Here is a 24,398-nt window from a genome sequence, read left to right on the forward strand (position 1 = left end):
ACAGCCAGCTCGATCACGGGGACGCCGCAGGACGCGGCGGGGATCACCCTCCCCCCTCCTGGACCGCGGCCGCGGCGGCGGCGATTCTCCGCCTCGCCCCCCCCCCGCCCGGCGCCCCGCCCCCGCCCGCGCGCCCACGTGATCCCCGGAAACCATGGCAACCGGGCGGGCGGGAGCACTGCCGCCTCTCAAGTGGCCTCCGGGCGGAGGCAGCCGGAGCCCGGGGCGTGGGGCTGGGGCCGCGCGCTCCACCTGAGCTCCCTGAACAAATCCCACGCATCTTTCTCCCTGTCCCACGCAGAGTTGGTGCGGCGCGATTCCTGCTGAAACTTCAGCCTTCATCTTGGTGGCTTTTCCTTTTCCTAGAATCCAACCTCAAGAGAAACGTGCATGGTGTCTTTTGTTAGTCGCACTGCCTTACTGGTTCTCTTCTGGATAAAAAGAGATGCTGCCACTTGTTTGTTACAACATTTTCTTTCACTGGGCTTAATTCCGCCTTTTAGCCTCCTGGCTGTGATGGTTTGCCTTACAGATGCTCTGCCACTCTGTGCTTAGTACATTTCCTACTGGTTACTGAGACAAAGGCCGCATTTATTGTGAAGCACTTACCTAAGTTAGTTGATACCCTTCAGACAGGATACAGGGTAGTCAGGGCAGATGGACAGACAGACAGCAAAGAGTGCATTACCTGATTAGCCTCTTGTTGCTTATTTAAAAAAAACCTTTCCTGACACTTTGCGTCATTTCAATTAAATCTCCAAAATTTGAATATAGCAATATAAAGGAAAACTACACATTTGTGCTTTTTAAAGGAAGCCCTTGTCTTTAAAACGAGCCTATTCTGAGAATTTTGAAACAGAAAAAAATTTTTTGCCAAATTAAACGCTGTTTAAATGCACATACTTTACTTTCTACGATGCCCGTTCCATTGTAAGGCAGTCCATGTGCAAACTCACTTGAGTTTTATTTTATTCTTGAGTTTTATTTTATTTTGTTTATTTTATTTCTTGAGTTTTATTTTATTTCCTTACTTATTCTCACTTACCTTTCTGGCCACACAAAAGAGAAAATATGTGACTCACGAAACCCAAAACCTAGAAATCAAAAATATCATTTCATTTTATTTTTTTAATGCTTCTTACCCATTTGTTTACAATGTTTATTTATCTTGTATTTTCCCATAAGAGAATTCATTTCTCAAGTGCAATTTCTTAACCTAGTAATAATAATACTGGGGTGTGTGTGTGTGTGTGTGTGTGTGTGTGTTTTAAATAACATACTTCTAAATTGTAATTGTGGAGTGTGTAAGAAATAAACTCAGGAAAATGTGGTCTTCACATGAGGCCATTTGGGACACAGTATTAGTCAAGTTCTCTACCAAAATGGTTTACAGATCCAATAATCTAAGATGTATTCCTATCATGTTTCTTCATTTATAATTATGTTTACATGAACTATGTTTGCCATTGTTCAGATGCAGCAGATAATGCACAGAATACTAGTTAAGACAAGATAGGATTTTATTTATCTTTGCGGTCCTCAATGGTCATCAAGAATCCTTGCTCATTCAAGCTCATTGCTGTGTAATTCTGACTTTGTGGCTTCTGCACCCCCAGTCATTTCCTCTAAGTCAGCTAACGGGAAAGTGGCGAAGAGAAAGGAGCACCCTTCCCGCAGCAAACACTCCTCATCTTTTCTTTTGGCTACAACTTCTGGCCACATACTTTTTATTTTCTGAAAGTGAAAAACGGTACCTCCCAGCCCATGTGTTCTTCCACAGAACAACTTTACCATTCCTAAGCCCGGAGTGCAACCCGAGTGGGATTGTGACTGCCTTGGCCAGTGGTGCATTTAGAAGTCACTCTAGCCCTCTGGTAGGTGCCTGACCAAAGTTCTGACCCATGGAGTTGGTGAACCCTTAAAAAAAGGAGGAGGTATATGCTAGCCTTGAAATTTTGGGATAGTTTGTTGCACAGCAATAGCAATTAAATACTACAAAAATTTGGGGAAAATAATCTTTATTTTGAGCAGTTATGTGCAAGCAAATGCTTAGAGGTGGAGGAAAACCAAGCATGGGAACAATTATTAGTCTGTTGATGTTCAACACCTTTCTCAAGGACAGAGGAAGCAAGGAAACACATTTTCAAGTATCGTCCTCCAACACGGGTTTTTAACTTCATAGATTTCTTATACAGGGTGTGCTGGATGGCTTGCTTTCATTAGCCACGATGCCGGGAGCTCCCCTTGCTTTAGAGCTGTAGAAGTGACTCAGGCATGAAATTAGTAATTGGATTAAATGACCTGTTGTTGGTCTCTCGTTCTGGGAGGTTTCCAAGAGAATAATACTAAGGGCAGATATGTTGGCTTTAAACCATCCTGGCAATCAGCACTCTGGTAATTTTTTGTTTGCATCAAGTTTTAAGCCAATAACCATGACCTCAAAAGGAAAGGCTTCACTCTCATGTTCCCATTATGCTACACTAGAAATGTTCTCAGAACAAATTTTCACTTCTCAAATCCTGTTCAGGCTTTTAATCGCCGCCACATAATCTTTGGGACAATGTTTTATGATTTCCTTCATTTTAAAGATACTTGCTTTTGAATGTTTGAGTGTAATGACAGCGTTTTACAGGGACTACTCATCTGGAATTCTTTAAAAGAACATCACTGGTATTGACTCTTTGGTTGTTGATTTACAAAGCAATTTGCACTTGTTTCTCAGAGGATCAGACTAGCTGCAGTTGCAAAAGGATTTAAATGCTCAGCACTGAAATGCAATAAAAATGCTACCAAGTTTATTTCTGCACAGAAAAATTGGACAGAGATATCAAATCGCTTTAATGCAACTGCTTAAAACAAGGCACTATCAAAGGGAAGTTTGGGCAAGGTTTACAATGAAGAATAATAACTATGGTCAATCAATCACTTAGCATTTCTTATCAATAGTTAAGGTGTATCTTGATCAAATAATTATGGTATAAGAAACAGAAATGTACTCATAGAAAGAGGAAAATTAAAAGAAATAAAAATATGCATATGGGAACCGTGGTTGCCCAAGGCTTTGGTGTTATACCTTCGGCATTTCGTCAACGACTATGGTTTTGTTAGATCTATTAAGTTCTCAAGAAATCAAATCCACCTAAATGATCTTGACCATCTTGTAGATTACCTGACCTTGACTGTGGTGGTCTAGTAAGTGCAGCCACTGGGATGTAGGATGAAGATGTAGCAATATACATACTTGACATGGCCTGCCTTATCTACTGAAAACGGTGGATTATAAGTGTTATAGACAACTCACAACATGTCTGCCAAAAGTGACCTCACAGTCTAGAAATCCTAGAGTTTGGACTAATCAATGTAAAATATTGAATCTCTAGATGCAATTCTACAGGGTTATGTCTAGAAGACTAGAGGCTCTCAAGTTCTAGAAGAATCTGATTTTCTAGGAGGCTGATTAAAATGCTGGTGCTACAGGACATGCCCCACTTTCAGAATCAATAGATCAAGGTGGAGCCTAAGAACTTATGTGTTGGGGCAGGTGTGGTGGTGATGGTGGTGCAGAGGAAGGCAGATCTCTGAGTTCAAGGCTTGCATGGTTGTAGGCCAATTCAGTCTCAAGCAAAACCAAACAAAACAAACAAAAAACCTGAGCAAACCAAACTAAATAAAAAGGCTCTTATTTTGAGCAGAATAAATGTTAACTCCTTCTGTAATTCTATTCTTCAATTGATCCTGAAAAGTTAAGGTGATTTCAGAAAGCATCCATGAGTCTGTCCTTAAACATCATGTTTTACAAATAGAATGTGAGCTTCCTTTTGAAGAAAAGATGAGACACACATTTATCTCTGTTTTTAAAAAACCCCATCAACATAATAGTTAAAGGGATGAGTAGGGGGAATCTCATAAGCAGAAAAATAATAGAATCCCAATAAAATTAAAATAACTGCTTTAAATTTACTGTCTTAAAAGGAAAAAAATTCTGGCACGTGCTTGAAGATGTTATATTAAGTTGAATAAGCCAGTCCTAGGAAAATAACACTGTTTGGGTCTACAAATACAAGGCAAATAAAACCATCAAAATTTGTAGAAACAGAAAGAAGGGCAGGTTGCCAGGGGCTGGGGACAACAGAAGGCCGACTTCTCGTTTTAGTGGGTAAAAAGCTTCAGTTTTGTAAGAAGAAAGGGTTTTGGAATTGGTTGTATAACAATGTGAATATATTTAACTGCTGGATTGTATTCTTAAAATGGATAAAGCAGCAATTTTGTACTGTTTATTTTTTCTAGTGAATTCAAAAATATATTCTATTAGTTCTTTAACAGTGTCAGACAATGTATTTTGAATTTTGATCATATTTACTCTCAGTTCCTCCCTTGAATCCTCTCAGCCATACTCCAACCTGGCTACACCTCCCCTTTCCTCACAGTTAATTTTTAATGGAAAATTTAATCAGAGAAAGACAACAGAAAAGAGACAAAAGCAAATGAGAATTGTCTACTCCAACTTTGAACATACCTAACCAAACTAGAGAGAGCAGAAAGGTGGGCCTGGGTGAGGACTCAGCAGGAGGGAGCCAACAGGGAGGACCACTTCTGTCTCACTGAGCAGAACACTGAAGCACTGGTACCTATGGAGGGGTAGAGGTGACAGGGTGTGCTGAAGGACAAGGTCCTGATGCCACTGTCCTGCCTCCAGACCCTGTGTCTCCTAGTAGGTCAGTGACTGCTCCTTCCTCCTCTGACTCACCAGACATCACTGCTCCTGCAATCCCTCCTGAGGCAGCACAATTTCCTCTCCAACTAAACTATCCTAAGGCAAGCTGACTGGGATGTCCCCTGCTTCTTGCCTCCTGCTAGTCAAGCCCTGAATAATCCTCTCTCCTGCGTGGGAGTACTAACTCTGACTCCCTTCTAACCAATAGAGTATGACAAAAGAGATGAATTAAAGTCTCAAAGCAGTCGGTTTTCAATTAATCAAAAGGGAGATTATCTTGGGCTTGACTTAATCAGGGGAAAGCAATTAAGAAGGAACAGGTTTTCTGTGTTAGCTCCTTGCTAAGGGAGCCCACAGAAACACTTTATCCCCTTAACTCATAGAGCATCACCTTTTCTCTGCTCTTTTTCTGTCCCCAAAACTGATCTTTCTGCTGTCCTGTAAGTGAACATGCCTTACCCTCCTGCCCCCTAAATATTGAAGCACCCCAACATCTCTTGTCCATATTCCCTGAGCGATCTTATAAAAACCCAGCAGCTTTAACTACCATTTCTATACAAATGATTCTTGGGGTGGTAGTGGAGAGGGACCACTGTAGCTGCCACTTGGCAAGTCTAGGTATCATAGGGGCTCAATGCAGGAAATGAAGGACACATCGCAGGAAGTCCTGAAGGAGAAAGAATCAATAAGTGATCTAATGTGTTTGGTCATGTCCATCTCTGAAGCAGTCTGGGGAGCAAGTAAGCAATAGAGTGAGAGAAAAACTAGACAACTGAAAACAGTGCAATCCACTCTGAAGAAAACAAAGTTATCACAGGATACTTCATAGCTTAGCCGTAAGTAGTATTTATATAATCATAAGGTAAAATGTGAGTATGGAAACCACCAAAAAGTATAGTATAACATTCCCTCTCTTTCTCTCTCCACTCTCCTCTCTTTTCCTCCCTCTCCCCCCTTTCCTTTCTCAGGGTATATGTGTGTGTGTGTGTGTGTGTGTGTGTGTGTGTGTGTGTATGTGATACTGTTCGATTTTGAATTTAAAAAAAACAGCAAATCTTGATATTCTGTAATGCGTAGTCAATGAGAATTCTAAACCTGAGAATTAAGAAATAACAGCATACAATCGTCAGAAACATGTCACTTAAACAGCAAGAGAAATAGCTTGCAAGGCAGTGCAAGAAGTGGGAATGGCACGCTGCCTGCCCGAATCACTTTCTACAGTAAGGATGAGGTTACGAGGACCCTTCATGGCCAGGTCTCTGAAAGCATGACACAAACATGCTGCAGTTTCTGTATCGAGGGGATTGAGGTGCTCCTTGAGTGGGAATTCCCAGCTGCACCTTCAAGTTTCAGGATTCACTTTTAACAGGCCAGGGTCCTCACGGGACTCTCTAAACACCCTCTGCTTTTCTCAGTTGAACATTTATGAAGCTCCCCTTTGTTTCATAATATCATGTTCTATTTCAGTAGTTTCCTCTTTGGCCCAACTTCTCTAACAGAAGTACCTCCATTGCACTGGTGAAACTCAAGATTCCTGGGTGTAGAATTCTCTTCTTAATCTGTTTCCCCGTGGGGGTAGAATGTGCCTTGTTTTGTGTGCTTGGCCTTCTTAGAGTAAATGTGTGCTTTGTTTGGAAAACAGTTTGCCATTTACCCTACTTCAAGGTCATAGTATCTTTTGTTTGTTGAACTGTGTGGTCCACTAAACTCTGTTTAGTCTTTCTCAGGGGTATCTATCAGAACACAAGGGATCCTTGGGAGTGTCTAAATCGTGTGGTATTTACCATTTTGAAGATAAACTTACTTTTCCCAGTTTTTTCAGTAAGGAAATTCTAGAGTGATAAAAACATGTAAGCCAGGTCTACGTAGCACACAGAAATAGCTACCTTCTCTTACTGGACACATAACATCTCTGTCAGCTGCACGTTATACCCTAATGATTTCGATCATACATGATAGTCTGTGCTGGCATACTTTGGCAGATGGCTGAAAAGCACATAAGATTTGTGTTCGGCTTTTAACCACACAACCCTCACCTTTAACTGCTGGAAGGTTATGGATGACTGTGTTACCTCCACCTGACACTCAACAACCCATTTGTTTGAAATGAACATCAAGCTTTGTCTCTTAGAATGAGTATTCCTCCCTCTTTTATTCTCTGGCTCTATAAACGGCATCCTGACATCCTGACACTGCCCTAGACTCTCAAAGTCAGTGTTGACTTTTGTGGACCACCCTCCTGAGTGGATGAGCTGTCATGTCCTGTTGAGTCTACTCCCTGTGTCCCTCATGTCATTGTCCATCTCAGTGAGCTCGGACTGATATAACAAACATGGGGTGGCTTGGACAACAAAAGATTATTTCCTTATCATTTGGGAGGATAGAAGTTCAACAACAGGGTCCCTGCCTGGGTGAGTGCTGGTGGGGTTCTCTTTTGACTGGGAATGTGTTTGCCTGACTTTTTCATGTTATATGTACATGAAAAGAGAGCACTCTGGTGATGCTTTCTCTTCTCAGGCTACCAGTACTGTTGACTAGACCCTTATCCTTATGGCCGTGTTTTTTCCTACCTCTGCACTAAACGCCCATTTCCAAATATGACCACAATGAAGAAAACAGTTTCAGTGTGAGAATTTGGAGGGTGTGGGAATTGACATAATTTGGTGCAAGCCATGTCCTTCAATGGGTCTTTGTCACCATCCTCCAAGACTGTGATCTGCTAATTAGCCCTCTTGTTTCCAAGTCTCTTTTATTACTACTTATGCATTACTTGAGAAATCTTTTCTATTTTTGTTTACATCATTTTCTGCATAAACAGAGAGAGAGAGAGACAGAGACAGACAGACAGACACACACATACACACACACACACACACACACAGAGAGAGAGAGAGAGAGAGAGAGAGAGAGAGAGAGAGGAATAAACCCTCCTCTGGCTTTCTATTATGTGGAAGATAAAGGCAATCTCATAATTACGAATGATAAACTGATTATGTCTAATTCCCAGCTTTAGCTCAGACTCCCCTTACTTCACCACCAACACGCAGAGACACTGTCACTTCTCTGACCAGGGCTTCTCAATTTCCTATGCCTGAAATGTCACTTACCATGTCTGTCCACTTGGAAATCTTCATCTGCCTTGCCCATTCATAAATCTGACCTTTGGTTAAATGCGACAATACAGATGTTCTCATGATTACTTCTGATGCTATGACCAGACGTAATCATTTCCTATTCTGAGAATTCACTTCTGTTTTATACTTTTTTAATTTTTACTTGTGGAAAAATTTAGTCTGTCTCTGGAAACAAATCTGGGAGAAAAGACTTATTGCCTGGCTTGTTCATGGTTGCAAGATGATTCTTTTTCTTTTTTCTTTTTTTTTTTTAATAAATGTTATCTGTATTTATTTTTTATTATGGGTTATTTTTATTTACATTTCAAATGTTATCTCCCTTCCCAGTTTCCCCTCCAAAGCCCCCTGTCCCATCCCCTCCTCCCTGCTTCTATGAGGGTGTCCCCCACCCACCCACCCACCTACTTCCACCTCCCTGCCATGGCATTCCCCTACGCTGGGGCATGGAGTTTCCACAGGACCAAGAGCCTCCCCTCCCATTGATGCCAGATAAGGCAGTCCTCTGCTACATCTGCAGTTGGAGCCAGGGGTCCCTCTATGTGTACTCTTTGGTTAGTGGTTTAGTCCCTGGGAGCTCCAGGGATGGGGGAGGTTTCGTTGGTTGATGTTGTTCGTCCTATGGGTTTGCAAACCCCTTCAGCTCTGCAGGAGGATTCTTACAGGACTTATACAAAGTGCTGATGTTCAGGGAACCATAATTTATGAAAGGGGATTAGTATATTTCATACTCAAATGGACACAAAATAATCTTAAATTTTAAGGTAACCTAATTGAAATTATATTTTTATTTCAAGTGTTTGGTCATTTTACTTTTCTCAGGCTTTGACAAAATATCTTATTGAAGAAGGGTTTTTGTTGCTAAGTATTTAGAACCATTGGTTTTATTCAGCGCCTTCATTTTCTACATGAGGATAAATGGAGATTCAAATTGGACTTCCCAAGGTTTCCCAGTCACTTAGTGGTAGAATTAGGATCAGTAGAATATATGCACACAATTAACTGTAAATCTACTTAGTAACCATATCCTTTTCAAAGATGTTACCTTGCTACACAGAAATGAAGAGAATCACTTTGAGGAATCCTAACAACTCAAGGAACACCTAGGGTTCCATCTTGGTGACTCCTTTTCTGTAGACACTGCTGGTAGAAAGCCATAGCTGTTGGAAGGATTCTGTTTTCTCGGGAAATATGTTTTTCACCATAGATTCTATGGGAATAAGGGTGCTTTAGGAGGATAGATGTTTAAAAAAAAACATGAAATTTATAAAATACAAACAGATACTGAGAGAATATTTGGACAAATAGAATTGTTTGGGATTTCTTGGGGACGATATGAAAGTAAGATCATCATTATTTAGAATACCAACACAGCTTTATCGTCTACTTGTATGCACTGGCATGCATGATAAAATTAAAAACTTTCGAGGTGTCGGAGACTGAACCTAGAGCTTCACCATGCTAGCCAGACATTCCTTTAATTGGCACTGTCCTACCCCCTCACCCCCTTTCTACTTTTTATTTTGAGATATAAGGTCTCCTTGAGCTGCCTAGAATGGCCTTGAACTCACTCGATAGCCCACGAAGGGCTTGAATTTGAGATTCTCATACCTTTGACTCTTGAGTAGCTAGGATTAGAGGCCTCTACCATCAGACCTGGCTCTAAAGTAAATGTTATACTCGTGTTTCTAACTGGTGCTACTCTGTGATTTGTTCTGGAGGTTTCTCTTAAACCATGTCTTATTTTTACAAGGTCTCCCCCCAAGTGAGGAAGGGTTGAAGGAGTGTTTGGTGCTAGCAAAAGTATCATTTGTACTGCAATGTTACTTTACAGCAGCAGTTCAGGCTTGATAGTCACACAGCCTGCCAGGGCTTCTCTCTGTGTTTAAATAGAACCTGCCACCTTTAAAGAGACCCATGGACTATGCCTTTGGAGGTGTGCAATAATCCAGAGAGGATGGAAAGCTTTTAGGTAGGCAGTCAGGGCTTGAGTTTGTCATCAGTGAGAATAACAATACCATTTCAGGGACACTATTTCATGGACCAAGTTATGGGTTTAGATTATATTTCTCACTTTCGTTGCCTATCCCAATGAATCAGAAATATTAATCCTGAAAGCTGCACCAAGAAAACGGATAAGAATAGCCTTGGAAGATATTTGAGATGCAGCCATTTTCCAGGATTAAAAAATATGGAGACTTGGCTGTTTGGCATACATTAAGGAGTGTTTTTTGTAATTGATGTATGTAGTAGCTCTCTAAAAGTGGATACACCTATGAACTCAATGTTACTTACAGTACTTACTCTGATTTAGACACTATACTAGGGGCTGGCATTACACAGAAAGATCATTAGGCTAAAACAAAAATGCTCCTGTCTACAGTCAGATTGGGGAAATAAGCATGAAGCAAACAAATAGGAAATAAATTACTAGGCTATGAGGAAAAGGAGGACATTCTAAAAGAATACCCTAGAAGAGTTCCCTGGGAAAGGTGATTGCAAATGTTCCATCTGTTGATTGCTGGGGTAAGGCTTGGGCCCGCCATCATTCCCCATTAGATAGAGCAGGAAACAGTGGTCAGTAGGGTGCTTTAGTGAGAGCAGCTGATGCCATTATGCCGAGCTGGCTCAGATTCATCATCCCCACCCACCCAAAGCAGTTAGCAAAGCAGCCATTCTCCATAGGGCTGCCACATCTAAAGCACCTCCCGCTCCCCACAGCTTGCAGGGTTGGTTGGTCATCCCAGATGGCTTAATTGCATAATTTCGAGAGCCTCTAATGCTAACGGGAAATGGGACACAGGTCAGCATTACTCATGAAAAAAACCATAGTTGACAATATTTTTTACTCTTAAGCTAACAATGCTTCACTCATACACCTTAAACATGTTCCCTTTTAAAACATTCAGAAGTTTGATATTAAAAAGGGATAAGATGTGAGACATTCACAACTATCTTTTTTATTATTATTATTTGATATTTCTTTCTTTCTTTATTATTATTATTTTCTTTATTTACATTTCAAATGCTATCCTGAAAGTTCCCTATAAGCCCACCACACCCCTGCTCCCCTACCCACCCACTCCCACTACTTGGCCCTGGCCTTCCCCTGTGCTGGGTCATATAAAGTTTACAAGACCAAGGGGCCTCTCTTCCCAATGATGGCCGATTAGNCCATCTTCTGCTACATATGCAGCTAGAGACATGAGCTCAGGGGGTACTGGTTAGTTCATATTGTTGTTGCACCTACAGGGTTGCAGCCCCCTACAGCTCCTTGGGTACTTTCTCTAGCTCCTCCATTGGGGGCCCTGTGTTCCATCCAATAGCTGACTGTGAGCATCCACTTCTCACAACTATCTTTATCAAATGCCAATTTTTCATTGTTTACATATATTAATGTGTATCGTCAATGAGACTCTCCTTATGTTTATTATCCACACTAATCAACAAACATAACCTAAACATGAATATCCCCTCCAATTCATTTTAATATTATTCTAATTAACTTTCATTTTTACTCATTAGAGAGAGATTTTCTCCCCAAAGCATAGTTGCACTAGTATTTGGGGGCAAATCATTCCTTAACATTCTAAATGATTTCTGTATTCTTGTGCGATGTTCGCTGCACAACTGTAAACTGCATCAATCCATTTTCCATCTTCAACTTTTTATTTATAAATAACAGTTCTCCGAATGGAAGAACTCTGCTCTTCATTCAAGGCAGAACACTTGGGTGCTTGGCTTTCCGTTAAGATGAGAGAGAGAGAGAGAGAGAGAGAGAGAGAGAGAGAGAGGACTGTTTCTAAGCTTATCCATCTTCCTACAAACTTGGACCATAAACATCTGGTTTTGAGCTTTTTCCTATTGAGGCATAATTATAGAGAACTATGGCTTTTTATTACTGTGACAAACAGCATGACCAACATGAACCTGGTGAGGAAGTTTATTTCATTTCACAGGTCACACTTGATCACTGGGAGAAGTCAGGAACTCGAGGCAGGAACTGATGCAGAGGCCATGAAGGAGTGTTGCTTACTGACTTGTTCAGTCTGTGTTCTTACATTGCCAGGGACCACCTGCCCAGAGGCGAGACCACTCACAGTTGGCTGGGCCCACTCAGGTCAAGAAAATGCCCTACAGTCTTGCATACAGGCCAGTCTGCTGAGGCAGTTTCTTAATTGTGATGCCATCTCCCAGATGACTCTTGCTTGTTTCAAGTTGACAAAAAAGCTAACCACAGAGTAATAAACCTTAACCTTGTAGAAAAAGCCACCACTGAGAGAAGCCAAGTGTCTGACTTCTACAACAACAGTAACAACAACAACAACAACAACAACAACAATTCTGTTTCTACAAACTTGATCCTTAAACACTGGAAGTGTCCTTTTCACTAACTACCAACTTCCGAGAGCAGTGACGTCACACTTGGTCTATTCTACCCCTGCAGTAAAATGGGTCTCAGTTGGTCCATCTCACAGCTTCTAAGTAGTGTGAGTCTGTCACTGTGAATCCACTTGTGTCATCCCCACCACCGCCAATATTTTCGACTTTACACTAACGTATCCCTTTAGTCATTTAATCCTTTTCAGCCTTCAAAAGCTTGACCATGCCCCGTGATTTGTCACGCTGGTACAGCCTAGGCCTGAGGAGTGTTTCTTCTTTGAAGCTTCAGAGGAAGCCGATGAAGCTCCTGAGTAGCAGGAGCTGCGCAAAAGCCAGAGAGTAAGATAATAACTTCACTTCAAACTTATTCTTGGGTGTCTTTGTTTCCCGGAGTAGAACTGGATACTAAGGTTCCCTATAGGTGAAGACTTGCGGTTTTGTTTGTGTCTGAATAGAAACAAAAGAAACACCTTTTGTTTGTGTCTGAGTTCAAAACTCCGGGGCAAGAAAACTGCTGTCTCAATATCCTCCTCATTCAGTGGCTCTTCTAGTTGCACTTACTGTTTTAATTTTTAAGAAGGGAGATTGCCAGCATAGCCCTCCCCTCCACAAGCTGTGTGGTTGAATTTCCCCCGCGTGGGGAAATCACAGGTCAGCACATCTGGAGTGCCTTGCAGAGGAAAGCCACCTTTCAGCTCCCAGTGTCTCCCCTGGTGTCTTCCCTGCCAGGTAAGGAGGGTCCTTTGTTTTACCGGTTGAAAAGTCATATTCTCGTGATTTTAACGAAATTTTTCTTTTCTTTTCTCATTTTTTAAAAAATATTTTTATCCTTCACCGCCTCAGTCTCTCTATAGTTGTTTATACTGACTCGAGACCTACATATTTGTCACCAAAATGAAAACAGAATCCATCTGTCCCTGTCATCCTTATAATAATATTATTCTTGTAGGCTAACAACTTGCATATGCACTTTCTCTTATTTATATACAATACTGGCCTTAAACCTGAAATTCAGTTTAAAAGGGGTATAAAAGGGGTATTTTAGCATAAAGAAAAGCTAGAACCTCTCAGATTTCTAATATTGACAGATAGTAAATTGCTATTTTTTTTTAAAAAGAAATTTTGAAACATACTTCTGTTTTTTGGTTGTTTTTTTTTCCCTCCCTCCTTCCCGGGGTTTTCCTATAATAACGCAAACCACCTTGAGCATTTCTAATTCCGCCTCTTTATATTTATAAACCGTTGCTCTTCCATAAACATTAGATCTCTGCTCTCTGATAGCCCTCTTCCTTCACTGATTCTGCACAGAGATTTTTTTTTTTTGCTTATTAATGTTTCATTAGCATTTTCCCAGGCGGTATATTTTCAGCATTTCTATTGTTATGCATATTACAGCGGGTTGCATGAATATTCGTGCCTTATTTCAAGCTTTCTCTGTAAAGCATGGGAATTCTAATCACATTTTTGCCTAGCGTTTTTTTGTATATTTCACAGTTAGAAGGGAGCCCAAAGACTGGCTCTATTTTTAGGAGGTTTATGCCTCATTGTATTGATGATTATCTCTTAATACAAAAGCACTCGTTCCAGCTCTTTTTAGGGGCTCTCTTATTGGCTTTATAAGCCTCAAAGTTCCTTCCTAGCATGACTTTAGGCCTTGGGGATCTGCTGACACTGACTACAAGTAATATTTGCAATAAAATTATGGAAGGGAAGTTGGTCAGAATTCAAAGCCACTGAGTGCCTCTGAAGACTGCAGTGCTGTTAACTTCTTGACGGAGATGGGAAAGTCACCAGTGCCATGAATTTCATTTCCATTTCCCCGGAATCAAATCAAATTTATCGGCCAAAGCCTTCTCCAACAGGAGGGGGCATATTGCAAATGGAGGTATAGCCAGCCAGTTCCAGGAACTCTGTTTTCAACTTTATTACGTTCCCTAATGCTCAGACGGTTGCCTCTGCCACTTAAACTCCAGCCTTCCCTTAGGAAAACAAACAACACAAGCTTGGAGCATCAGACGGAGTTTCAATTTTATCCCAATTTCTTTCATAACCAAGAGGTGGAGTGTATGGCAGTAGAACTCGCTCCGCCCTCCCCGCCCCCATCCCCCCCTCCGTTTATTCTTGCAGACTTCTCTTTTCCTTGTAAACTCTGCTACTGTGTCCAAATTTTATTTTCACCCCTTCTGTTAGATTGCATCACTGACAAAATACTTGAGGAGGGGAAAACCTCTGCAAGAAAGGAAAGGTATATTTAGACTCGGGGCCTCCGAGGTTTCAGGGTCAGCTGTTTTTATTGCAATAGGCCTGCAGGGAGACGATGGAGCATCAGGGTGACAGGAGATTGGAGAGAAGAAGCTGCTGGTTGGGGACAGAGAGACAGAGTGAGGAAAGGCCAAAGATAGGTCATACCCTTCAAGGGTCTTAGTGACCTTTCTTAGTGACCTGCCTCTCCTCCAATCAGCTCCCACCTTCCAGGATTGCTACCACTCCCTAGTGGTCCCTTCAGTAGCTCATTCCATTGACATCCTAGTGTCCTCATGGATCTGTTCACATCTCCCAGAACCTTACCCCTGAACACTGCATTAGGTACCAATGCCTTCCCCACATGAATGAGCCTTGGGTGGGAGGGGCCACGTCCTCTCCAACAAATAGCATTTCTGTCTACTCTGAGTGAAGTCTTTCTTGTGCTGGTGCCGTATTTTTTTTTTTTTTAAGCTTTTACAAACATGCCTCCCTTTCTTCATTTCAATGATCCAGTCTCTCTGATGAATCCTGGCTTTCTGGCTGCCTCCTGAGTGTCACACAGAATTCCCCTCCCCCCCACCCCCCACCCCCCACCCCCCACCCCACTTGCCTTCCCTGTTTTATCTGACCTCTCACCAAATTTACTCCTGGATTTCTACAGACTGTGGTTTACCCCGCGCACCATTTGGAAACTTTTTCTATTGTAAAACATTTTTTTCCTTGTGTTCTTCCAGAAGCCATGACATTCTGGGCTCCAAATCTGTTGCTTTGGCAATTTATCAGGTGTGTGTGTGTGTGTGTGTGTGTGTGTGTGTGTGTGTGTGTGTGTTAGCTATCCTGAGTGAATTTTACTGGTGATGTGTAAGAATGTTTCATGGGCAGCATGTTTTTCCGAAGACTTCCTCTGCCTTGCTGTACCCCCCCACACACCTCCCCCCCGTACCCCCCCTCCCGTTATTCCGGCTTAGGGGCTTAAGAGCAGTTTGCAGCATGGTTCTAATTCTGGAGAGTGAAGGTATTGCTGGCACTTCATTTATTTGCAGACTGGAAGCCTGGTTGGAACACAGGTTGATTGTCGACCTCTGTTCCTGTGGTCTTAGAGCAGGGCAGCTCCCTTCCTTGTATACATCTGAAAGAAAGCAAGGGGCAAGTCACGTGTTTTGTTTCATCACCGAATTTGGGAACAACACACCATCCCTTGCATTGTGCAATTCCAAGAAGTGAGCCTGTCCTTAAGGAAAGAACATAGTTTGTCCTCTTGCAAAAAGAAAGAAATTCTATTTAAAAAAGAAAATTACCATGCCAACCTCCATCTTCCTCCTTTTATGGCAAATCTGTTTTGATATTGTTTGCTATTTTATTTCTATTTGTTTGTTTGCTTGTTTTGTTTTGTTTTGAGACAGGATTTCTTGGTGTAGTGCTGACTGTCCTGGAACTCTAGAAACAAGGCTAGTCTCAAATTTGTGGGTCTGCCTGAGTGCTGGGATTAAAGGTGTGTGCCACCACTACCTGGCTTATTCTATTTATTTACTGCGCTAGTCTCCTGTAGGTCAGGCTAGCTTTCATTTTCTGATCCTCCTGTCTCTTCCTCTCCTGGAACTGGGGTTATAGGCTTGGGCTGTTACACCCAGCTCTTTCAATCAATTCTTATTTGATGGAAGGAAACTATAAGGCAACACCAGTATTGACTTCCACTACCAGGCCTCAGTAACGCCCCCAATAGGACTAGAGTAGCAGAAGCCTAAGAACCATATAGGGTTTCTACTGCTGTGATGAACACCATGGCCAAAGCAAGTTGGGGAGGACAGGGTTTATTTGGCTTACTCTTACTGTTCATCACCGAGGGAAGCCAGGACAGAGACTCACACAGGGCAGGGATCTGGAGGCAAGCGCCGAGGCAGAGGGCATGGAGAAGTGCTGCTTACTGGCTTGCTTTTCATGGCTTGCTCAGCCTGCTTTTTTACAGAACCAAGGACCAACAGCTCTGACTGGTGCCACCCATAATGGCCTGGATCCTCACATACCAATAATCAATTAAGAAAATACCCTACAGGCTTCCCTGTAGCCCAATCTTACAAAGGTGTTTTTTTTTTTTCCCAATAATACTCCCTTCTCTCTGATGATTCTAGCTTTTGTTAAGTTGACATAAAACTAGCCAGCACACAACTTACTCCAGTTCCACAGCTGATAAACTCTATGTGGCCTGTCAATCACAGGCCTTACTTGCCCTGGTTTCACTCGTAAGACTTAGGCACTGGTTAACATTCTTTTCTCAATATAAAATTAGATTTTTATTTCTATATTCATCTTATAGGAAATTTTTACTTAACAGTTATTCTTGTCAAAGTAAAAAATGAAATTTCTAGACTTTTGGGATCTCAGTCACTATAAAATACATATGATGATGATGATGATAAACAACTGCTTAAAAAGCCAACATCCTATCATATCAGCAGAATAACTGGGGAATGTTTAGTGAGCATGGTTTCTGATGCTACAGACAGGCTTTTAGGAGCCCTATGCTGGCAGTGCAGAATTTTGATTCAATTCTCTTTCTTCCTTATTTTTGTTTTTCATCTGTAGACCAGGCTGGCCTTGACTTCACTTGTACCTACCTCTGCCTTCCCAGTCTCTCTCTCTCTCTCTCTCTCTCTCTCTCTCTCTCTCTCTCTCTCTCTCTCTCTCACACACACACACACACACACACACACACACACACACACATACACACACACACAACACACACACACACACACACACGCGTGCGCACATACATACACACGGCACAGGGTGGGGGTTACTCTCAGGCTTGTTTTTGAACTGTCTGTGTTGCAGTGTAGGTTGACCTTGAACTCTTGGTTTTCCAAGCTGCATTAAAGGTAAGTGCCACCTGCCTGGTTTTCTTGGTACAAGTCTTTAGGGAGGGACACACCAAGGAGCTGTTACCACTTTGATGGCAAAAAAGGACAAGAGAGATAACTATTCAACAGACTCCACCAGAGACCCTTGACAACAGCAGCTAACTAGTGACCCCTTGTAGAGGGGCTCTATACCTCAACCTCAGTCTCTTTTCCCCCTTTCTCTGTGCTATTGGCCAAAGTCAATCGTACTTACTATAGACTAGATCTAATGAATGAAAATTCATTCATTAAACTCTCAAAATGACTTCAATACTATGCTTCACACATGAATCTAGACATTATTAAACTATGACATATAACATAGCACATATATGACACATATAGCATATATATCATATATGTAACACATATGTATTTATATACTCATATATGATAAAGTCTGATCCTTAACAGGTTTTGAGTACCACATATAATTCAACAATCCCCAGGTTACCTTAGAAGAGGACAAGACTGAGTTGTGACTCTACCTAAGAAAAATTCTATCCAGTGAGTTATAGACAGAAGTGGAAGAGTGTTAGGGAGTACTGATAACTTCACCACAACCTTGCTCATGAACACAGGCATTTTCTTGGAGGTATTTAACGGTGGGGGGACACAGAGGAATGCACAGGGTTCTTGGCACTTTGTAATGTGAGCCTTAGGATCATCTACGTTCCCCTCAGTGTGATCCTGTCCCTGAGCAATCCTCTGAAAGCAGTCAGATGCCTCTAGAAGGACTATGCCAATCACCGCATTCAATTACCCAAATCATTCATATTCATTGTTCTTACTACAAATTAACAATTAAGTGTTCCCAGGATTTGTTAGTTTGGCTGAGGTGTATACATCCCTGATAGGAGAATATGGACCTGGGAACAGACTCAGGAGAGGCCTCTGGGCTTAGAAGGGACAATAAACTCGGGGCAGTGGTGGTCCTGGGAGATCCAACAGATGCCTCCCAGCCTGCACTTGTCCAGTCCTGGAACGACGTCACTGAGGCCTGGTAACTGCTTGCTCAGCTGTGTGACTCCACAGGGAGCCACCAGCTTTGAAGGACTGGGATTCTGGCTTCTTAACTGTTTGCTGAAATGAATGAATGGAAGGCCTCATCAAAGGCACCTGTGGACACATGCTCTAAGTCATCTTCCCACCATGCTGCAGCTTCCTGTCAACCAGCACCCCTGCTGAAGGACTCATCTGGAACCCCTGTTCTCAGTCCTCAACTGCTGGTTCTTCTCATTGTTCTGGGGTTTGGAGCTCAGTCCAAACCCTCTCAGCTGCTCCTACAATCCTGCCCACCTTTCCCCATCATGGTCTCAGATGGCCTTCTCTGGTCAGATGGTCCTTCTCTTTCCTTTCCACAATTTCTACTTTTCTGTTGTTTTATTTATTTCGTAACTGTGTGTGTGCCAAAGTTCTGGTTTGTATTACTCTACCCGTTTTGGTTCTCATTTGTATGTTTCTCTGCGTCACGCACACCGGCGCTGTGTCTGCGTGGGCAGAAAACACCTTGGGGTGGGTTCGCACTGAAGAGCTAAACTTCCTGAAAATAGAGATGAGCTGCAAGATAGAATATTATTTATTAATTACACGCGGGAGAACCCAACCCTCTCCCGCATGTCCCATTGTCTCTGCTGAGTGTCTCTCAGTCCCAATGGCACAATGGCGCGCGGTCCGGTCCTCAGCGGAGCTGTGTCCAGAAGGCAGGTCCAATCGAGTAGGCGTGGCGACATTGGTGGTCGGTCCGGGCGACAAGTGGGCATTGACAGTGGGCGGTCCGAGGACGCTGTGTTCTGGGACATCTGGGGAAGCAACTCTTAGCGTGTCTGTAAGGGGCGCAATACAATGCTTAGAGGGTGGCGGGCGAGACCCAACACTCATTTCTGTTCCCTTAGACTGTCCCTACCACTTCCTTGCCCCTCAAGGGGCAGGTGGATCTCTGAGTTCAAGGCCAGCCTGGTCTACAGAGTTCCAGGACCATTAGAGCTATATGAGACCCTGTCTCAAACAAAACAAAACAAAACAAAACAAAACAAAAATGTGTACCACCATACCTAGCCCCCAGCAGAGCTTCTCACTCAGTCGATTTATGTTATATGCTCTGGTAACATTTGTACATAATACTGATTTTATAAGGCAATCTTGTTGTTTCTGAGTAATACTGTCACTGTTAGAGCATGAGATGCCGGTTGTGTGTTGCAAGGTTGATACTCGGTGTGGGGGTGCCACAATGGAGGACTTTTGAGACCTAGTGGAAGACAACCAGATAATGGGGGTACTGCTCATGAAAGAAAGCAATGATCCTTTCTGCCCAGTGAGCTCTTGCTTTGGCAGGTCACCCCTGATCCCCTCTCACAAGTGAATGCTGGCATCAGCAGGTTGCCATAAGGGCAGCTCTTGTTATGGGCAAGTTGACCCCCTCTCCCTCTTCCCCTCCCCTTCCCCCTCTCCCTCTCCAATAAAATATTTGACTCGGGTATTATATTACAGCAACACAAAACAGACCGAGACAGTGGCCAGTGCTGAGTTGGTACTTATATGCCAAGTGCTATTCAAAGAACTTTTGCTAATGTTGTCTCTTTTAACTATAAACCACAAAACACCTTGAAATGACAATATTATTACCCTCATTTTCCAAGAAGCCAAGGTGCACAAATAAATAAGTAATCTGCCGAGATCTTATCACCAATGTACGAAGAAATCAGTATTTAAATGGACATATTTTATTCCAAAACATTGGACCAGTCCACTTTCTAGCTTGATGTGGTGGAAATGGCTTTTCTCCTGGGTTGGCTTCCTGCTATTTGCAGCCAGTCAACAACTCTTAAATCTTCCCCTTTACCTACTTTGTCCAAAATAAATAAGGACTTGCTTTACTCGTGAGCCTAAGTCCCACTGTGATTTTTCACCCTTTGCCACCGAATCACTGAAAAAAAAAAGTCTCTTACAGTCTTCCCTAGTGACCTTGTAATCTGGGTCCCCACACAGCATTGAATGCAGGCACACTGACTACTTTTCTTACCCTGATGATAGATGGTCCTTTGGATGGCTTTGTCATCTAGCCCTGTCCTCAGGACCTGTTGTATAAACACAAGACCACACCACTCACAGATCCTATCTGTCCTCTCCTTCCTTCCTTTCTTACTTCTGAAATCTTTTCTGTATGCTCTCATTCAAGAACCAGCCTGCTTCTCTCTCTCAGGCTTAAAAGCCATCTTATAGCAAAGACAACCTAAGTTCATTCCTGTTTATGACTAAATCTCTGTTGCAAGGTTTGGGCTATGTCCCACCTGCAGCCTTAAGTACAAATGGTTCTGTATTGCCTGTTCCAGGAATGGCAATCACGTCTGTTTCAAAAAGTTGTTTATAATCATCCTGCAACTCTCCTGTAGCGTGTAATATTTGCTACTTGCCTTAAGCTCTAGGAACGGGCTGTGCTACCCCACCCCAACCCTGCCCAAGAATATTGAATCTGCAGGTAAAAAATACAGAGACACACATTGTTCAATTTTAACCTGCCTTATTGGCTCAATTTCTGGGCACTTATAATCTACCTCAGCTAGCATGCCCTTCCCAATACTCTTAGCTCAGCATCCTAAATCTGCCCTGAGCTTCAGTTGCTCAATTACCTTTAGGCCTAGCTCAACGCCCTACCTTTCCACCTAGAGAATCAGCCTATGGCCACTCCACCAGAGATTTCATATGGCTGGTCACCCTTTTTCCCTCCAAAGAATGGTGAAAAATCTCCTCTCTTCGCCAAGCTGGCCTGAAGAGACCCTGAAGTCCAGCCTATTCTGCCCAGCTCATTGGCTGCTAGCATCTTTAGTGACAGATCAAGAACAAATTGGCGAACAGAACCGTAGCATCAGAACCACTTTGATCCAGAAGTTTCTATGACCACCTATGTGGTTACCTTCATTTTGTCACTTGCTTTGTTCTGCTCCTGTAACCTCCCCCCATCCCCGCCCCAGGCAATTTCCCACCGTTTGGAAACCTCCTTCCCCAGAACTGTAAAAGCCTTGTCTTCCTCACATCCAATGCTGACCTTTCAAAAGATACCTTAGAGGGAGGCAGCCCGGGTGGATGAATAAAAAGAAGCTTGCTTTAATTTAGCCATGATGACTTGGGTCCGCCATCTTTCTTCTCCCATCTTTGGGATTAATACTCACCTTAGCCAACCTGTTCTTGGGTTTTTCATTTGGACTGATTACCTCTCTTCATGTCTCTAGCCTCAGGGTGGATGTAAACTTTTGTGTGCTCAGAATCACTTCACTACAGCATTCTTTATCCACATGCTGGGTTGAAACTTCCCTGTTTCTGAGACACAATCTTGAAAGAATACAGTATCAAATGCTCCAATTCCTAATGTTGAAGTAGCAAGACATCAAAATTCCACAAGTAATACTCTGAAAAAAAAATTAATAATTTTCAAAAATGCATTTATTTATATTTTAAATAAGGAATTTATTTGAGGAACATGAAAACATGATAGAGGGACTCCATTGCTATACAAGTATGTGGTGTTTTAAATAAGCATGACCCCTATAAACTCATATATTTGAATGCTTAATCACCAGAGAGTGGCACTACTTGAGAAGGATTAGAAGTTGTGGCTTTATTGGAGTAGGCGTGGCCTTTTGGGAGGACATATGTCACTGGTGGGCTTTGAGGTTTCAAACGCTCAAGCCAGGCCCAGTGTTGCTCTCTTCCTGCTGCCTACAGATCAGGGTGTAGACCTCTCAAACTATCTCTCCAGCACCATGTCTGTCTGCATGCTGCTGTGCGTTCAACCATGACATAAAGGGACTAAGCCTCTGAAACTGGAAGCAAGCCCTGGGTTTAGTGGCACATGCCTTACCTCCCAGGAGTAGATGCAGTCAGATCTCTGAATTTGAGGTCAGCCTGGCATACCAAGCAAGTTCTAGGACAGCAGGGCTACATAGAGAAAACCTGTCTCAATTCCCCCAACCCCCCCCCCCAAAAGAGTTGCTGTGGACATGGTGTCTCTTCACAGCAATGACCAAGACAAAGCATGAGGACCTAAGTTTGGATTCCCAGAATCCATATAAAAACACAGGTTTCACAGCGTGTGTAATCTCTGGGCTGGTGACTCAGCATCTTCATCAGGTAGCTCCCAACCACCTGTAACTCCACTGCCAGATATGACACCCTATTCTGATCTCAGTAGGCCCCCACCCTCATGTGCACATACCCCCTCTAGGGGCTCAAATGAGAATGGCCTCCACAGGCACATGTATGGTGGCTTGTGTTTTCATGCTAATTACCAAAAATCTGTTTGCAGTGTCCCACACATAGGACTAAAAGAAGCCTGTCCCCAGTTGGTTTTCATCTGGTCAATAAAGTTACCAACAGCCAATGATTGGGCAGGGAGACAGAGGTAGGACTTTTAGTATTCCCAGGAAAGGACGGAGGAAGGAGGAAGAAGGGATTCTGCCATGATGAGGCATAGGAGATGGATCTTGATGGAAAGGCACAGGAGGGAGAGAAAGCAGCCCCAGGGAGAGACATGTGGGTGTAGGGGGAAAGCAGTTCCAAGAGGGATGCCCATAAGGGTCCAAAACAGCAAAGATAAAAGATAGGTTTAGTAAATATTAACCCAGGAATATTGGGAAGAGTGTGTTAAGCACTTGGAGTTAGGAAGTGGGCCAATCATTGAGCTGCTTAGGGCAAATTAAAAATAAGGCTGCATGTGTGCATGCGTGTTTATGTGCGTGCGTGCGTGCGTCTGTGTGTGTGTGTGTGTGTGTGTGTGTGTGTATGTTTGTCTTTCATTCATGAATCAGAGCATTGGGAGGTAGCAAGAAGCTGGAGCTGCTGATGGGGAGTTCAGAACAGATTAACACATTACCACATCACACATGTAGTTCAACAATTGGTTACCAGTTGGTCTAACTGTTGGGGAAGATTTAGGAAGTGTATCCTTGTTGAAAGAAGTAGAGGAAGTATGTCACAGGGGGTCAGGTCCTGAAGTTTCAAAATACTTGAGCAGTTCCCTGCACTCTCTCTCTCTTTCTCTCTGCCTCATGGTGTGGAACACGATGTGGCTTTCACTGTTGCTTTGCAGCATTGTGGACTCTAGCCCTCTGAAACCATAAGCCAAGTTAAACACTTTCTTTTATAAGCTGCCTTAGTCATGGTGTTTCATCGTGGCAATAGAAGAGTAACTAAAGCATCCCACACTGAGACATATAAAATAACTCTTGCTAAGTGTAATGGTGCACACCTTTAATTCCAATACTTGGGAGGTAGAGTTTGGCCAATTTCTGTAGTTGTAGAGTAGAAGCGTTCAGGTGTACTAAATGCAGTTGCTTTGATATAACATTATGCACAAACAAAGCTAATTCATACAAAAGTAGGTCGGCTAATGAAATGGGTAGACTTAGACCCTAGGTTTGCAGAATCTTATTCTGGTGACTGAACAGCTGCATGGCTGTGAGCTCTCGGACGCTCCCTTGCACCTCCTTACCTTAGGACTGGCCAGGATCTTTACTGGATTCTTTTGGCAAAAGCAGCTTTAATTCATGAGTGTCATCAAGCCGGAAGGAATGTTAGTAGACAAACAGTAGAGTGGGTAGAGTAGAGGCCTCCATCACCCCTGGGTGGTATGGGTGGCCTTGTAGCCCTCCTGTGTCACTTATATGGGTATTGTGCTTGGTGGGGAGGTGGGTTGGGGAGTGGGGGCAGTCAGTTTTTAGTACTCAGGATTTTGGTCCCTTTGTGATTGTAATCTTCAAGATTCTAAATTTGATGGACATTTCAGGGGTGTGGCATTTGAATTGTGTTTGGGGACAGGGATTGCTTTAATGGTGCACAAATGCAGCAGACCAGACCTCATAACTTCAAATTACTCCAGCCATTGCTACCAGGTCAGGATGGTACTCAGTCAATGGCAATCCAAGGCTTTGAAAGTCTTGTGCCACCAGGTAAGTTCTTTTTTCTTGAAATTGCAGGTACCCATGGTGACTCAAACTCAAGGTGCTTGAGGTGGTTCCAAGTAGGAGAGGG

This window comes from Mus pahari, chromosome 7 (assembly GCF_900095145.1).
Source record: "Mus pahari chromosome 7, PAHARI_EIJ_v1.1, whole genome shotgun sequence".
In the NCBI taxonomy this organism is placed as follows: Eukaryota; Metazoa; Chordata; class Mammalia; order Rodentia; family Muridae; genus Mus; species Mus pahari.